The sequence below is a fragment of the Bidens hawaiensis genome, unplaced genomic scaffold (genome assembly GCF_021521415.1).
Source record: "Bidens hawaiensis isolate Kalapana, Puna unplaced genomic scaffold, B.hawaiensis_p1.1 tig00019659_1, whole genome shotgun sequence".
In the NCBI taxonomy this organism is placed as follows: Eukaryota; Viridiplantae; Streptophyta; class Magnoliopsida; order Asterales; family Asteraceae; genus Bidens; species Bidens hawaiensis.
Genome location: NW_027505014.1, coordinates 289356 through 302996, shown reverse-complemented (window position 1 = coordinate 302996; position 13641 = coordinate 289356). Strand labels below are relative to the sequence as shown.

The window sequence follows — 13641 nt, the reverse complement described above, 5'->3', positions numbered from 1 at the left end:
CAACTTTATTCCCTTTGCTACATGGCATCATAAGATACACCAACCATTTGAGATAGCAACTTTGAACTTACATTTCCATTCATAGCAAGTCACGGGTGTACTATTTTTTAAGATGACAACATGACTTGCATGGACTGTTGTTCAACCTCGAACACAACCCGGGTGGTGTTTCCCCATCGTGTAGTCCATCTCCCGCTCAAGAAAATTTTGATGATTAAGGAGAAGTTGGCCCGAAATGATTTGTTCCATCTCTTGCTTAGTGTCGACTACAAATGGAATGCTGGTCAAGGGAAAATCAAGCTTCAGTTTGGTCAACACCGCCACACGCGGTACAATTGTTGAATTCCTCTTGCGGGAAAGCACTTTCCCTTGTTCAAGAACCACAACAGATGTGTGGATTAAGTTTATATTTGGGTAATTTAGTCTATATTAATTATTATGTTTGCATTTAGACATATGGTTTGTTTAAGTACCATCATTGGCTTTTAGTGAATTGGTTAAATTAATTAATGTTATATGATAGGTTATTATTATTTTTGAAAAGGTGTTGGGGGTATTTGAGAGAGGAGGACATTGTTAAACTAATATTCCGACACTTATATAACAATGGGAAGTTTAGTAAAGTAGTTTTGAGTGGGTTGATCTCTAAGGTGAGTAGTAATTGGTGGGTTTATCTCGGAATAACAGTCCACGTTTTTAGCCAAAAGAAGTAATCTATGATTAGATATGCAAGTTCAAACCAGCTATCTCAAATGATTAGTCTCATCTTATGATGACATGTGGCAAAGGGAATAAAGTTGAATCTAGCCATCTTAGAAGGCTGATCCAATCACCATTTACTTACATGTTGTTGGTTACGTGGACTGCCACTAGAAGAGAGAAATCCAATCCAGCAATCTCAGATGGCTAGACACCTAAAAACCATCTTTTTTTATATTAAACCTACTATTAAAAAAAAATGGGCATATCTTAGTGTCCATACAGGACCATACCAGACTCCGATAAAACAATAAGCTATCCTAGAAAAATATTACATATTAAAACAAACCAAATAAAAAGAATTACAGCCCTCGTGATTGCGTCTAAGTGTATTCGTCTACTCAAGCAAACCTAAACTCAACAAGCAAGCTCAAGCAATCGGGTAGGTAATGTGACGGGTATGGATAAAAGTATAATTAGATTTTATAAATCTTCGCAGGTGTGACCCCCCAAACTCAATGAACAAACATGAATCAAACAGGCAGGTAATGTGACGGGTATGGAAATAAGTATGTGACTAGCTTTATAAATCTTCATGAGTATGAGATGGATGTAATATCAAGAAAAAAATTACAAATTTTGTCCTTTTGAATATAGAAAATTATGGATTGGATCCTTTTCGAAAATGAGTTTCACTCTTTATCCTTTATTTGCATGTTTCGTTCGATTTTTATCCTTTAAACTAACGACCATCCAATAATCCCGTTAAGTTTTGGCATGTGACAATCATGTGAGGGCAAAAAGGTAATTTCAGATCTTTATTATTATTATTGTATTAAAATTTTAATATTATATTTTAAAGATTGTGGGCCCTCATAATTTTCATTTTCATTTTCTTTAAATCAAGATCATCTTCATCAAACAATTTCAACTTCAACCTAACCCTAACCCACCAGAACTTCTGCCACTATCTGCAAATGCCACTTACCCCACACCACCTCGACCATGATCTTCATCTTTATCGAACCCCCTTCCCCCATCATTAACCCCTAACCCACCACCACGCTACTGGCTGTCGTTAATAACACAGATATTTGTAGGTTTAATAACAGTAAGGTACCGAAGTTGCTTGTCATACAGGTAATTGTGGACGATGACAGTCTCTCCATATCTAACACCGATTTGATTACTGAAATCGTGGAGGTGGACGCCGACAGCTTCTAAAAGCTCGATTGAGGATTTGATTCCGGTGATCCGTAACGATTTGAGTTTGCGAGCACGTGAACCGAAGATGTCCAGATCTATGATTAACAATATGAAGATGCATTTTTCATAATTAGGGGTTTTTAGATGGTACTTGGTCAACGAAGGCGTTTTGGTCAATGATGATATTTAGAAACTAAACAAACAGGTAAGCAGCCATTAAAGCGTGAAGTTTCATAAACCGATGGGTTCTGGATGTTCAATTTCCATTAACTGATATAAGAGGGGTTTGAAATTGGTTTCCTTGGAGTGGGATTGTATTGATAACGCTTGGAAAATCACTTGATTTTGGTTTTCACGCACCTAGGGCTAGGGTTGATTATTATAAATTCCTGATATACAAACTGGTTTTGGTTGGTTAGGGTTAAACAGTGGGAGAAGAAGAAAGGGATTTTGATGAAGTTCATTGTGACCTCCCACATCGGTTGTGAAGGAGAACCAAGCCTTTTTTTATAAGGAGGTGGATACCTTCCCCATCATAACGCGTTTTGGGCGCTTAATGATAGTGGATGAGAGAACTTCACAGTTAAGCTGTGCTCAATTGGAAGTAGTATCAGGATGGGTGACCTCCTGGGAAGTCTCCACCTGGGCAACCAAAAGCAAATTCGTGAGGCGATGGTGGTACGTCCCGACCAAAGCGGACAATATTATGGTACGGCGGTAGCTGGGCTGTTACATTCATGTTCAAAGTGGTGGTGATGCTGTTGCTGCTGTAACCGGCAGTTTCATGATGATTTGATGAAGAAAATGACGGGAGCCAACAACTTCTAAAATATAGTATTAAATTTTTTGTATAATAATAATAATAAAGGTCTGAAATTACCTTTTTGCCCTCACATGATTGTCACATGCCAAGACCTAACTGGATTATTGGATGGTCGTTAGTTTAAAGGACAAAAATCGAGCGAAACATGCAAATAAAGGATAAAGAGTAAAACTCATTTTAGAAAAGGACCCAATTCATAATTTTCTATATTCAAAAGGACAAAATTTGTAATTTTTTCTAATATCAAGTGATACCTGATCTGACTTCCAAATACTAAAGTAATCTCAATGTGATTTTTTAGCTTCCATATCCATATTTCTCTTTCAACCAACCAACCATACCTAATAAAATCCTACCCACAGCGCGCGCGCACACAAAAAAAAAAAAGGACTATGAATAAGAATAGTAAAATGTAAATTAAAATACCAGTAGGTGACTTTTAACAAACTAGTGACGTATGCAACACTCAATAGGTAATGAGTAAGCATGTGTCCATGCAGGTACGGACACATTTTTACAAACGGATATGAGAGATCAAATTGGAATTACCAACACCCGTCTCTCATTACCATCTGGACTAACAACTGTAATAGTAGTTTTGAGAACTGCAGAAAACACTTTAAAGTGTGTAAAATAAACGGCTCAACAGACTGTTACAAGCAGATGAAAATGCTTTCTAGTGGTTGGGTAAAACTAGTTCCTGCATTCTTGGCCTCATGTAATACAAAATGATTTGTAGTAATATAAAAGAACAAGACAAAAAATCAAATCGAAACCTACGATTTCGTAGCACAATTTGTTAACAAGTCTTGTCTAAATGTTATTTACGATTGACATCGCTTCTTATTCTAAATTCTCAACAGAACAAATTAACTACAGATAGCAGCATATGCTTTGCAAAACAAAAATGAATTTGAAAAAAGTATATAGATCATGAAACAAAACCTGCCTTCATGACAGCCGCAAAATTAGGGACTTATTGCATATATTGCTTTTGTTGAGGTCAACTCATATTTGACTTGAATCCCTCCCGAAGATGAAACGCCTCATCCAGTCCGACACCACCAACGACCTTGTACGCCAGCTGACTTGCTTGCTATATATGTCAGGTTCAACATAAGTATAAAAAGTCAAACTACTGTCTTAGGTTAACTCAGTTGCATGTGTGCGTGCGCGCGTTGCGTGTGTGTTGGGGGGAGGGAGTGTTTACCATGCATACACGGAGTACCAAAGCCACTGAGAGCTGTGACCAATAGACACCCAATCACCTGGGAGTTGTGCTGCTGTTTGCTCTCCTCCTAATGGAGCAAATTGACCAAGATGCCTATACCTGCATACAAACCATGAGATTTTAGATGACTTCATGTTGACTTTTAAAAGTCAAAAGATGTAAAAACTGAACCTGAAGGGACGGAATCTATGTCTGCCAGATTCTCTAAAACGCAGAGGACCTTCTGGTTTCTTTGTGCACTCTTCCATGCGGTTGAAACAGTCAGCAAGATAAGAACCTTGTTGAGCTGCAACCTGTGAAACAGTCAATGAACAGCATTAGCAAAAACAAAATCGATGCCTTAATAAATAATTATTAATCTAATAGTATTAATATATTGTATACCTGAGCTGTAGCTGGAAGATTCTTCATCTGTGAATCGACTTGAGAAAGAGCCGATTTAAATTCTTCAACATTTAGTTCAATCGATTCTTTTGCAACGACTAAAAACAACTTTTTTTTTAAAGTAAATTACATTCTTCATCCTTCAGGTATATACTAATTTACAGGCTGTGTCCTTAAACCAAGGCAACAAAAAAAACATCCTTTATCTGAAAAGTCATAATGCATTATGTCCTTTCCGCTAATTGGTGTTAAAAATTACGTTTACTTTTTACAAAATGAATATTTTGCCCTTACAAAGTAAAAGGTTATAGAAATGACACATTTTATCATTTGGGTGTAAGGGTAAAACAATCATTTTGTAAGAAGTTAAACAGAAATTTTAACACCAGTTAGTGGAAAAGACAGGACGTATGTTGCAACTTTTTAGATACATGATGTTTTCTGTAATTACCTGAGTTTATGGAAATAACGCATTTTGTCCTTTAGGTGTAAGGATAAAATACTCATTTTACAAAAAAAAGATTAAAAACAACTAACATAACATTTAGGAACATTTTGTTCAATCGATTCTTTTGCAACATCTCCTTTGGATTCCTTGAGTAGATCCACCAGACTGCTCATATGTTTGTTATTCAGATAAAGTTTCACCTGAGGATACCTGTCACATATGTCATCAAGTGCTTCTTGAAACTCTTTAACCGTAAGTGTTCCCGAGTTGTCCTTGTCTGCTTTTTTAAATATGGCTGAAATATCCTCCTGATATACATTGCATATTCAGATTATATATCATAAGATATTATTAATGTCAGTAATAACGTATAAAAGGGTGTAATTGTAAATGTACCATGACTTTACGCTGATTGATTGTAGCACAATCTCCAAGTGCATATATGCTGTTGGTTCCTTCCACTCGAAGCCATTCATCAGTAGCTAATACGCGTCTATTTGCCTATATACATATGAAAGACAAAATTTATCACGGGATATATTGATATAATAATGAAAATAGAAACAGAAACTGGCAATTTAGTGAAGAATACCTGACCAATCTGCTTCATGAAATCCACTACAACAGGACGAGTAGCAATACCAGTTGACCAGACCGCCATGCCATATGGTATAGTAGAGATCTCCCCAGTTTTAATCACTTTGGTTGAAATTTCTTTATCTGACACCTTTACAACCATCGCCCCGGTCCTTAAATCTATACCATCTCTATGAAACTTATTTTCTGCAAAAGTCGTGATTCGTTTGTCAAACCTGCACAGAACAATTGCATAAGAATACACAATTTTTTTTTAAAGTAAATTACATTCTTCATCCTTCAGGTATATACTAATTTACAGGCTGTGTCCTTAAACCAAGGCAACAAAAAAAACATCCTTTATCTGAAAAGTCATAATGCATTATGTCCTTTCCGCTAATTGGTGTTAAAAATTACGTTTACTTTTTACAAAATGAATATTTTGCCCTTACAAAGTAAAAGGTTATAGAAATGACACATTTTATCATTTGGGTGTAAGGGTAAAACAATCATTTTGTAAGAAGTTAAACAGAAATTTTAACACCAGTTAGTGGAAAAGACAGGACGTATGTTGCAACTTTTTAGATACATGATGTTTTCTGTAATTACCTGAGTTTATGGAAATAACGCATTTTGTCCTTTAGGTGTAAGGATAAAATACTCATTTTACAAAAAAAAGATTAAAAACAACTAACATAACATTTAGGAAAATTGGAAATAAATAATCCCAACTTTTGTGTATTGGCCGATAACAATCCCACCTTTAAAAATCACTAGCAATGGTCCCACCTTTTAACTATTTTTGTCTCTGAGGTCCTCCGTTAAAAAAATACTTAACCTTGTTATGTTTTTCCCTAGTTTCAAACTAATGTTTTAGGGCTTTTAATCGGAAGAACGATACGAGTCGACCGATGTAAAACTTACCTCAAAATGGTGATCCAAACGACGAAACAATGTTTCAATTCGGGTGCTTGAATTTCCAATTAACAAAAACCAAGCCATTTGAATCATCATTTCGAAATAAGTTTTACATCAGTCGACTCATATCGTTCTTCCGATCAAAAGCCCTAATACATCGGTTTGAAACTAGGGAAAAAACATAACGACGTTAAGTATTTTTTAACGGAGGACCAGTGAGACAAAATAGTTAAAAGGTGGGACCATTGCTAGTGATTTTTAAAGGTGGGATTATTATCGGCCAATACACAAAAAGGTGGGATTATTTATTTCCAATTTTCTAACATTTAACACCAGTTAGTGGAAAGGACTAATTTGTTACAACTTGCAGGTGAAGGATGTTTTTTTGTAATTACCTTGGTTTAAGGACACAACCTACAAGTTGGTATATACCTAAGGAACGAAAAATGTAATTTACTCAAAAGAAAACGTAATATTGGCTGTTTTAAACCCGAATAATGGCTTACATGTTCAATATATGGTCGGTTGCCTCAAGAAGTGTTATTTTAACTAAATCTTTAACGGATGGGTACAACTTCACCAAATCCTCAGACACAAAATCATGAAGCTCGGCTGCAAACACGACTCCAGTTGGGCCACCGCCAACAATAACGAATTGAAGGATTCGTTTCCTCTCATCATCACTCAAAAGTAGGCAAGCTTGCCTTTTCAAAGCAGTCTATGACAGTCCTTCTGATCTTCTGAGCATCTTCAACTTCCTGAATTGTATTGGTCAAATGAATTAAGTCAAACGATATTATTTATGTGGGAGAGTTGATGAGTGAGTTGATACCTTCAAGTAGTGACAGTTTTCTTCTACACCGGGAGTGTTAAATGTGTTAACACGAGCTCCCATTGCAACCACCAGGTAATCATAGTCTACAACAAATTCTTCTTTGTCTTCCTGACTTGAACGACAGTAAACTTTCTTGTTTTTTGCATCAATCCGATAGCATTCAGCTTCCCAGTAATTAACATTTAAATGCTTCTGTTATAGATTAAACAGGCATTAGTCAGTAGCTAACCTTTATGCACTTTAACTCAGAACAAGAAGCTTGTTTGTGCATACATGGTTTCACATTATCAATAATTTTAATGAAATCGAAAATATGAGCATGCGATCAATCCGATAGCATTCAGGTTCCCAGTAATTAACATTTAAATTCTTCTGTTATAGATTAAACAGGCATTAGGCAGTAGCTAACCTTTATGCACTTTAACTCAGAACAAGAAGCTTGTTTCTGTCTACATGGTTTCACATTATCAATGATTTAATGAAATTGAAAATATGAGCATGTGATGCATATACTAACTGTTTTTTCTATGTTCATATGCTACATTTTAAAATCTTTACCAGGAATGCTAAATTGATAAAAACTAGCAAAACAAATCAGTCAAAGGTACATGGTCAATGCACGGTCCGACTACAGATTGGCTAGTACACCATTTGGTTGGCTAAAACAAGCTTACAAAGACTGGCCAGCTCTGACTAGGGAAAACGCCAAAGAACATGAATTAAAAACTACTTTGGATGCACAACCCGACCATAGATCGACTGAATCTAGAGCTGATTGAAATCTAAAGAACCAAACACCACAAGATCCACGGTGGATGGACCAGTTGATCATAACGTGTTTCGGAAATCAAACAAGCTCAACCCGTATTTCTAAGGTGCTGTTTGTTTTTGCAGACATAAACTGTCTGTAAGCTGATTTCATCTGTTTTTATGTCTGCAGCTGAAGATGTGGTCTAAAGCTCTGTAAGCTGAAAAAATAAGACTGTTTGTTTTTATAAGTTAACACTGTCTGCATAAACTGAAAATACAAACACATTAATTAATAAATTATTTATTAATTCATTAATATCACCAAGAAAGGGAAGTACAAGGAGTTCCAGAAGACGATGTAGAAGAAACTCCATTGTTACTATTCGAATCACCACCGCCACAAACGTCTTCGTCGTCGCCAGAAGACGTCTCCTCCGTCTCCAACCGTGACGGCGACGTGTCCGGCGTCTCAAACGGCGTATTTCCGGCGACCCTACTCTTTCTCCCGTTTTCCTCACCGTTGTACACCGGATTCGAAATGGATGGGTGGCATGGGCGATTAATCCCATCGGGACCGGAATGGCGGGGGCTCAATCGTTTATCGCGTTCAAGGGTTCCAACGGATCGATGACGGTGAAGACGTATAATATTAGCTCCTACTCGTCAATTGTTGAAGGGAAGATTGCGTTTGAAGTGCCGGAGGCTAGTGCTGAGTTTTCCGGTGGGGTGATGAGGATTTTTGCGACGATGAAGTTGCCGGAGGCGATGACGGAGGTGAATCATATCTGGCCGGAGTTTATGGGATGCTTATTGTTGTTTTTGGATGGTTGGAGAGGAGGTAGCAGGAAAGCAGGTAGGGTGAAGATGTGTGAAGCAATAATTTTTAGCTTCTTTTTTAAGATTAAAAGAAGCTGATTTCAGATCTTATCTTAAAAAAAAACAAACAGTCTTCATGGGTGATGTCTGCGCGCCTGCAGACATCACCCCTCCTGCAGATGTTTTAATCAAAAACAAACACAACCTAAGTCAACAACTAGCCTACAATTATCAAGTATACAAGATACATCAATTCAAGGTTAAACGATGCCCATTGAATTGAACTTGAGATCACGTAAAAATAATTACATTTTTACAACGTTTTTATAAACGAAACCAAACTATTATAAAATAAATCAAAGTTTTTACATACCGAATTTATCAAGAGATCTCCAGAGAGAATCATCTTTAAGAAGATATTTTTGAAAAGTCAAACCATCATTGTAATTTGTAAAGATGCGTTGGACTATTTGGGTAAATGGGTAACTATTTGGGAAAGACCCATCACACATTATCTTTCCTGCTCTGAATAAATCTTTCAAACTGAGTTAAGTCCTTTCTAAGGGACTTTGGTTCAGCCTATAGTCTTTACAAAAGCAAAATATCGGAATTTGACTAAACACAACGGCTAGAAAGTATGGGAGAATGGTGCTCCAGACACATGGATAGACCATGTGACAAAATTTTCAAAGAAATCTCTCATGTCTATTTAAGCAGCCTTCTAGGCTATACTTGAACCATCATATCTTGCCCACCAAAACCCGACTTATAAGTCTCATTAAAGTGATCTCTAATTATTTAAACACTTTTTAAAGTTAATGAAGTAGCAAGCAAAGAAGTGCTAGTATGCTGTGAGTTGTGAGTGATAATCCCTACATATATTAGAGAGATATTGCATTGTTGATCCCTACCAGGATTCAGGAGAAGCTATTGGTTCTCTCAACCACATTAAAAGAAATGAGTAAAGACGATCTCTACTCCCATTAGTAGAAAATTGGCTATCCATACAAACGTTAGGGAAAAGTTTGTAAACGGTGATCTCTACCAATACAGAGAGAAGATAGAAAATCTCAATAGAAGAATCAGGGAGTGGACATATTAATTAACATCCACTCAAACCACTATTTGTGTTTGCGTGGTTATAATGTTATGTCAACAACCAAAGAATTTTATAGAGTGACTGTACACTAAAACATAGCGTATTCACCCCATGAGGTTCTAATCTACCAAAGCCCTTTCAAATGATTTTGAGATGATAATTGGTGGAAAAAATCATGTATAAACCATTATATTTACCTTCTTGACGATGTTGCGAATTGGTTCAACAACACTACGAGCTTCAACTGTACCAACTGTAACACTTGGTAGCAAAGGTGTGAATGCAAAATAATTCCTTGGTGATATCGCTTGGACGTCATATGAAGGATTCTTGAGATACTTCAAAAAACTTGTTCCAGCCCAACCAGTTCCAAGCACCACTACTCTCTTTTTCTCACTGCCTGCCTCTGGTAACTCATCAATCTTTGCAGCACTTTGTATATTGTTTGCCTCAGAATAAGCCACCAGACCCCCACCACTACAAAGTTATACATAAATTATAGAAAAACAAGAATATATATATGAATTTAAGTTTTGCAGATTGAATCCAACAAAATAACATGAAGTTCATCCAAACACCTCACAGTTGATGATCATAAACAGAGAACATCATTTACAACCGCTTAATCACAAACCTGAAACATGTAATATCAAACTAAATTAAGAAAACCATCGCAGAACTGAGAGCTGAGCCGTGACAGAGCTTGGTTCGTTTTGACTTATGAGAGCTCGAGCTCGGCTCGTGCATTACTTATTAATTAATTTGTATACATTCTAACTATTTTTATATATTTTGGGAAAAACCTAAAATGAGCCTAACCCCGGCTTGAGCTTGTGTGCAGTACCTTAAACGAGCCAAAGCTCGGCTGTGCAGTATGAAAGTAATACATAGAAGTCCAAAAGAGTTAAAATCTAAAAATACACAAGGCTCGTTAAGGCTCAAGCTCAGGCTCAATAACTAAACGAGCTTTGTTTGAGGCTCGGACTCGATAATGTTTCAAACAAGTTTTTTATGGATCCAATCTCTCTCGAGTAGCTTGTGAGCGAGTCGGCTAGTTTGCACCCCTGGCCTGAAAAATCATCAATAATTTATGATCTAGAACTAAATTGACTCCTCCCGCTAACAGTTAATAATAATCAGAAGACACAGAGAAGACGATTTACAAGTTACAACAATTCAATCGCCTGCAACTATTCAAATTCACTATAATATAATCCAGATCTAAATTGCTTAAAAACCTCCTAGATCATTTAATTGCGAACGAATAATACCTGACGGCGAAAACCACCAGAAACTTGGAAATCGAAGGATACTCGGAAAAGCGCTTCAAATTCCTCATTTGCTGCGTCAAAATCAGTCTCACAATTTCAGATCTAAAACTTCAACCACCAGTATAATATACATACAGAGAGAGAGAGAGAGAGAGAGAGAGTTGGAAGGATTTGCTGGCTTTGTACTTTATTCAATATTCTACGCAACTTCTTCCGAAGGAGGCGAATGTTCGTCGTGAGAATTGGGCACGTGGATATCGGTGGCGGTGAACGGAAAGCATGATTCCGTTAAATCTGGAGTTAATTATTTACATGCCACGTGGTCTGCGACTCTTTTGTATTAAAGTAGAAACTCCATTCGATTATTTAATAAACTCTCTAAGATAATATTTTTTGTCGGTCCTGACTCGGGGATAGGGTGCTAAATTAATAATTCGCTAAAATTATAAGATAATATATTTTTGATAATTTCTTTAGACCCCATATAAATATAAATTAATAATTCCTTATGTATAGCATATTACATGAATGATTTATGAAGGTTTCTTGAAAAATGACTCAATTGTCTTTTGTTTTTTGTTGAAATCAATTTTCCCTTGAATCTCGTCTCTAATTTTCCTTAGCATGGTAAGAACTTCTGGTGTTGTTTTCTCATAGCTCAACAATAAATTGTTCAATGTGATTGCCGCTTTAATAGCTTCGTTTCGCGAAGGGGGCTCTATTGTAGAACTTTCATCATCTTCTTCATCGATATCATCTTTATTAATTCCAATAACGCTTTCAATAATTTCTTCATAAGTCAACAACTGTGCAACTACATTTTCTTCTGGGTGAGTCAGAACATTCTACTATAAATTAATAAAATATTAATTAATATATAAATTAATAATTATTAATTTATCGATTAATTAATAACTCTTTTAATTAATAAATTTTGGTAGTCCTAAGTGTATTATTTTATAGAGTTTCTACTGTATTTTATTTTCATGTTCCTTCAAACACGAGAAACGTCCCAGACTTTTTATTTTTTGATTTCGGGCGACGTCAGAATCTAATATTAGGTGTATTTAGTTGAAGACTAAAGAGAATAGTTCTGAGAATTAGTTTGTATATAATATAATAATAATTAATTTGTATGCCCGTGTAGATATGAAAGGGTACATTGTGTAAAATGTTTACACTTTGGTACGGATTTGAAACTGACAAGTAATGAAGTACATAGGATGGAATGCTTGAAGTGAAGCTTTTTTTTGTCAAAAAATGCAATACAGAAAACCTCTATAAATTAATAATGCTGAGATCAAGATAATTTTTCAAGTGCAATATGCATTTACAAATTAGTTGAATTTGTAAAGTTTATTGTTTTTTATTAAGTAAAAAATTAGTTCATGGTATCAAAAAAATCAGTTACAAAAACAAGTTTCAGACGCATTTCTTCTCCATGTACATTAAACGCGATTGAAATTGATCACTATAAAATGCAAATTGATCACAACATTTTGTTGCAATATGAGAAGACAGGCCAGAACTATTAAATGCAATGAAGAGATTTAAAAATTAAATCAATATAGATTTGAAGTTCAATAGAAAAACAAATGACTATATATTAATTTTTTACTAGACAATCTTAGAATTTATAATCTTTCAGTAATTATTAATTGATAGTTTCATTGGCACCAATATATATACATTGGGATTTCAAAAGAGTTATTATTTTGTTATTTTATCGATTGGGGTCCAATTTTGCACTAGGCCCAAGTTGGGACTCGACAAATTATTAATTTTATTAAGGTTATTAATTTATCAAGTATTAATTTGTAGAGGTTATACTGTATTTGAGTTTTATATGAAGTTACTTGCTTGTATTTGAGTTTTATATGAAGTTACTTGCTTGGGTACACTAGCCTACATCAGTTTGAACAATTACGAACCCCTTGCAAGGGTTAATTGCTTGCTAACAAGCACATACAAACAAACCGCAAGTCAAAACCAAAAATAGAGACTCAATGGCTAAAGAATCAAGAAGTTTATCGACTCCTTAATCTTCTCTTTGGATAAAAATACCTTAGTTTGGGCGACTAACTATGAATTTCGAATCAGAGATTTCTTTTTTACTTTATATAGTATATTCTTGAATATTCAAATAGGCCGGATATATAAAACTTTTAACTAATTATGTAAGATGATAAAACATAATAGTCAGTCTTTCTATTATTTATTTGACTAAAAAAGTTTATTGATTTATAAGTAACTATTTATTTCATAAAAACTATAGATCATATTTAGTCAATAGTAAACGGTTCCCTTTTAATTAGATTTATTTATCAAATAAAGAAGTTGATCTTAAATATAGTCAACATCAACATCATAATCACTATTAAAGTAGTTTCGCATCGCCTAAGAACTTATGGTGTGTTCTTTAGATGAACACGCTCCAACTAAGTGATAGTTAGATGGTGCACTCCAAAGCATGTCCTAAATCATCACATATACTTTCGCTACACGAGTCAAAGAGAAGTCTTGTGAGATTTTTCTCGTAACCAATTAATAAGAATGTGGCCACTATCCCTTTACAACTACATGAT

At 35.3% G+C, this 13641-nt stretch overlaps 1 pseudogene across 1 annotated transcript; it reads right to left on the bottom strand.

The window, feature by feature from the left end:
* Positions 1-3542: 3542 nt before the first annotated feature.
* On the bottom strand, positions 3543-11124 carry LOC143609890 (external alternative NAD(P)H-ubiquinone oxidoreductase B2, mitochondrial-like; annotated as a pseudogene). The gene is made up of 11 exons (XR_013149493.1): positions 11057-11124; positions 9983-10262; positions 7118-7312; positions 6792-7043; positions 5384-5603; positions 5188-5292; positions 4923-5099; positions 4344-4439; positions 4131-4252; positions 3939-4058; positions 3543-3824 (listed from the first exon to the last, which is right to left on the bottom strand). The product of XR_013149493.1 is annotated as an external alternative NAD(P)H-ubiquinone oxidoreductase B2, mitochondrial-like (transcript).
* Positions 11125-13641: the final 2517 nt, after the last annotated feature.